The sequence below is a fragment of the Grammomys surdaster genome, unplaced genomic scaffold, assembly GCF_004785775.1.
Source record: "Grammomys surdaster isolate TR1022 unplaced genomic scaffold, NIH_TR_1.0 133, whole genome shotgun sequence".
In the NCBI taxonomy this organism is placed as follows: domain Eukaryota; kingdom Metazoa; phylum Chordata; class Mammalia; order Rodentia; family Muridae; genus Grammomys; species Grammomys surdaster.
In genome coordinates, this window is record NW_021604591.1 from 10,114,327 (window position 1) to 10,119,613 (window position 5,287).

At 38.2% G+C, this 5,287-nt stretch overlaps 1 pseudogene; it reads right to left on the bottom strand.

Moving 5' to 3' along the window:
• Window positions 1-2,334: 2,334 nt before the first annotated feature.
• LOC114616953 lies at window positions 2,335-3,459 on the bottom strand (annotated as a pseudogene).
• Between the last annotated feature and the right edge of the window lie 1,828 nt (window positions 3,460-5,287).

A 5,287-nucleotide genomic window follows, 5' to 3' on the forward strand; every position in this document is an offset into this window, starting at 1 on the left:
TCTCTCTCTCTCTCTCTCTCTCTCTCTCTCTCTCGCCATGTTGGCCCTTCTGCTGTACAAGGCTTGTCCTACTGATTGGAAAGTTTACTCATGTGACTTTTCTTAACACACAGATTATAGATTGTTTGGTGCTCCGATAAAAAGTTGCTTGTGGCCTGAGACTTTTGTGTGCTGCATCTGTTAGCTCCATTCTCCCTGTTCCTACTGCCAAGTGTATTGGTAAACAGTCCTCATTGTTAGATCCTGATTTAGGAAGCTCTTGGCTTTTCCACATTCCGTATAATGTTAGGTGCTATATGTCATAATGGCTTTCATTATACAAAATTATGCTAATTTAAAAACTAATTTATTCAGATTTTTCCCTTGAAAAGATTTAAATTTTATGAAATGCCTGTTTTTTGCATCTATTGTCTTATTGTCTTTTATTGAAATAGTGCATCAATCACCAGTTTGCATAAATCATGTAAAATATATATGCAGAACTATCATTCCATTTCTTGAGGGAATCCTATTTGGTTACACTTAGGCATTTTTATGAGAATAACTTTTTATATAATATACATATTCCTGTGTGCAGGTGCTCTTGCATGCAAGTACATGGTTTTGTCTACGTATTTGAGGTCAGAGGACAAGTTTGGCTCTAGTTGATAGTTGTTATCTCACTTGTTAATTGCCAAGGTCTCTCACAGGACTGGGGTTCCATTAGTCTATGGTTGCTGGTCAGATCCATGAATCTGCCTGCCTCTGCCTTTCTGCTTTGGGATTGTAAGTATGTGTCATCACAACTAGCCTTTAAACATAGGGATTTAGGGGGAGTGTAAAATTAATATACAAGACAAACATTATATCATTTGAGCAATCTCTGCAGTCCAAATATACTTCCTTTATAAATATATTAAAATTTACTAAAATCAATAATAATAGTGCATTTTTATGTAGATGATGCTGAAGATCATTAAAATACATGAGTATTATCCCAACATAGTGACACATAGTTATAGTCTTAATAGTCATGAGGGTTTTATCATCATTAGTTAGCATGAAGTTAACAAATCAAGGTTGTACTTCAAAGATCAAGGCAGCATAGTAAGCCTTTGTCACAAAAGACACAGGCTAGACATGTAGTTCAGAGGTAGCATATTTGCCTAGTTCCAAGCCCAGAGTTTATCACAATTACTGCATACTGGTTAGACACCTATGTTTGACTAAGGTGAGAATGAGAGTGCAATTGGAAGAATAGACTGAGTCTCCATCTTAGCTTCTCTTCAGTTAATGTATGTCATCCTCAAGATTTCTCCCCTTCCTCTGTCTCTTTCTTTGAATCCTTCTGTCACTCTGTCCCTGTCTCTGTCTCTGTCTCTCTGTCTCTCTCTGTCTCTCTCTGTCTCTCTCTATCTCTGTCTCTCTCTGTCTGTCTCTCTTTGTCTCTCTCTGGCTTTCTCTCTGCTTCTCTGTTCTTCTCTTTTCTTTTTCTCTTTGCCCTGTTCTCTGTCTGACATGCACTTGAGCACACAATGACCATGGTTAATACTGACTATACTTTCTCTTGATCTTGTCTTAAACTTAGGCTACACTAGAACATGCACAGAAAGTCTCACTCTCTCATCTCAGAGAATAGAATGAGTAGTAAATTATATTAAATCCATATCACAAAATTTGCCATAGTTATGTAGAAACAAACAGGAGTAGACTTTTCAAATTCCTCCACAACTACTCACTACATGCAAACATTATACAATATATATTTCTTAACCATTCTCAAACATGTCTTCTTCTAAGGTGCATGTTAATTTATGGAAGTAGGGCAGGAGGATGATAATTTACAACATGACTGGATCAGGAATCACCTAGAAGACAAATAAGCCTTTTTTCAGGGATTATGTAGATATTAATTACATCTGGGCATGCTTGTTCAGGATTATCTTGATAAACTGGGGAGGGAAGGATTGTGGTACTATTCCTTGAGCTTAGGTCCTGCACTGCAAAAGCAGGAAGGCAGTAAAGCTGAGAACAAGTATCTGTCATTCATTAGTCTGACTGCAAATTAAATGTGGTTAACTGCTTCATTTTCTTTTTTTTTTATAGGTAATTATAGCTATACATATATATGTATATATTTACATAACATTTATAACATGAGATATAAATAAGAATTTTTAAGATACTTTATAAAATATTAACTTACCTATGTATTATAAGCAGTTGAACTATAAAAATATCCATGTATTACAAACAGCTGAATAGAGGAAAAACATGAACTTTTCTATGTATTACTCCAGGAGGCAAAGAGTAAAAATAAAACAAGTGCCCTAAACCTCAGTCTAGTAAAAAAAATGTCATCTAAAAAGAATCAAAATGTAGGAGAGCGAGGATAGTCAGCATCATCTTCCGGGCTCCCCATCTCTGTGTCTATATCTAGGCTGCTTGAGGAAGCTTTGTCTTGGTGACTTCTGCGGGGTGCTATCACGGGTCTGCTTTCTGTCTCTAGCAGCCGTGGTTTCTTCACAGAGCACTGGTCTTGTGTGTCTAGGGCTTTCCGCTTACTCAGCGGGGCTGCAGGCGTTGGGCTGGCTTCAGGGCTGTACACGTACTCCACCATTAAGGTCAGCTTCTCCACTACATCAAGATGGTGGGTAATGTTACACCCCCTGGGAGAAATATGTCTGTTTTTCAAAGAAATAACGCAAGAATGAAGAACTTCAGACTCTGGAAAAAATGTTCGTAAAGCTTGACAAAGAAGAATGTTCTCCTGGGGATTTTCTTGGACAATCTTCTCTCCTTTAACTCTTCTTGTATAGTAGCATACATTTCATTTATCTTATGTACTTCCTTTAATGATCCATCTTCGTTAAAAAATTGAGAACTGTGTGTCCTTACAGCTCTGCTAAAGACAGTGGACGTACAGGAAGCAGACTCTGTTTTATAACCCAGTTGATCAGACATTCCCAGATTGGTAACCACCAAAGGTACCCTATGAAAAAGCCCCCCTTGAGGTTTATATAAGGCGTGTTCCAGGCAGTGCGTGGAGCAGCTTTCTGTTGTTATACTTGGTGTTAACAACAGAAAAACAAGCTCTGGGCTTGAAAGATGCGTCTGTAAGTTTCTGTGGAGCAACTGCTCTCTAAATGTCATTATCTGATCCGAGTGACGACGGAATTTATACCAACCCACCACAGTCTTTTTGACATTTGAAAGAATTTTCTTCAGTGCGTGTTCATTTACTTCACCTGAAGAATTATAAAAGCTAAAAAGCCGGTAGCATGGAATGTATTTCTGAATGTCGATTGTATAAACGACTTTAACGTTGTCCATCTGTGAATCAGTAATGCTATTCTTGGCTTCACCTTTCATTTCACCGAGGAGAAAACCTTCCGTGTCTGAGTCTGTGTTGAGATGATGAAAAGTGAGCGCGCCGAGCACGAAGCCAGACAGCACCCCCAACGTGCTCTCGCCCTCCATACTGCCGCCTCAGTCGCTACCGCCCAACTGCTTCATTTTCTTCCATGATTTCCTCAACTTGGTTGACACCGGAAACTATGAGCTAAACTAGTTCATTCTTTGGTTACTTTTGTCAATTTTTGTTACTACAGCAACAGGAGTAGTCACTAAGACATGGGCAAATAATAAGTATTTTAATTTATAAATGTGATCCTGTGTTGGTCTGATAGCTAAGGAAGCTGCTTATGTCATAGGATACATCTGCTCTTTCACTGCGTATTAGATGCAGGTGAATTATCCTCCTTAGAGTAGAGCTTAGACCCATTCTGTAGACATTAAGAGAGCATATAGGCCTGTGCTACATATGGTTTAGTCTTAGAAACCTCAAATACATTGTCCAAAGATAAAAGTAATCCACATAGTGTAAATAGTACGCATGCTCACTCTCTCACCAAAATCCATCAGAAATTTTATTTTATATGAATGTAAGATTTACAGAAATTCAAAGTATAAAGGCCTAATCTACTTGTTTGGATTCATAAACAAAAATTATGGCTATGTATTGTGACTGAATAGGTGCTATACTTGGCAGTGATCTCTGAAGCTTACTCGATAACCAACCAGCCTAGAGTACTTAGTGTGTGCCAGTCCACTGAAACATGCAAACTCATACAAACATGCTTTATCATGGTCAGAAGGCATAAGATTATAGTTGCAAATGATCTATTCTAGGTTATTATCTTTTTTATATTTAGTTATATCTATTTCATAATTTTAAAACTATTATTTTTATTAATTATTTTATTTATTAACATTTTAAATATTATAGCCCTTTCCAGCCTCAAAATTCCTGGCTAGATTAGTATTTTGCTAAGTCAATGCAGCTAGTTCTTTTATAAGACACTGTAATTTTTCCAAACAGTATAGAAAATCATGTAAACAAAAGTTTCTTGGTAGAAGTTGCAGAGACATGACTCTTTAGAAATTGCATTAAGTCGGAAATTAAATAATAAGCACATTTTTTTAAATTTTTGTTTAACTAACTGGGCACATTCTCAGTCATTAGGGCACCTCCTACCATGTTTTCTGGAAGTTACTCATTTTAGGCATCTCTTACAGTCTTCTGATTTGACCGTGGCTGTTCCAATTTTTGTCAGGTTCGAATTCTGTTGCCTCTCCTCTAATTCATTCAAAACAGAGTAGGTTTGGTCGCCCAACTCTAGAGGAGTAGAGCAGAAATAGTAAAACTCAGGTCTGAAATTAAGAAATTAGAAACAAAAGGAACATTATTCCTGGTCCTATCTGCTGGAGCAGACTCCTAGCTGGTCTGCTCCTTGGAAAACACCATATTCTGACCCATCCCAAAGGATCTTCTGCACTCAGAGCAGTTTATAAGAATCCTACACCATAATCTGAAGTTCCAAAGCTGCAGCTGGTAGCCTGACACACTAAGGACCCATCTTCCACCAAAAGCATGCCTTCATGAATACAACTCCCCATCTGCCCCTCCTCCTGGTCCTTTTTGCTGGGGCAGACTCCTAGCTGGTCTTCCCCCAAGAAGATATCATATTCTGACCATCCCAGAGGACCTGCTGTATTCAGAGTAGTTAAGGATCCACTGCACCCAGAGCAGTTGTCTCTAGGTGGTCTGCTCCCTTGAAGATACCATATCTTGACCAATTGGCAGGGTGACTCATGGTACCTTCTCCAAAATAGACCATAAAATTGGTCACAAAACAGGCCTTGGCAGACACAAGAAGAATGAAACAATCTCATGCATCCTATCAGTTCACCATAGGACTAAGGCTGGACTTGAATACAACAAAAACAGTGGAAAGCCCATATACAC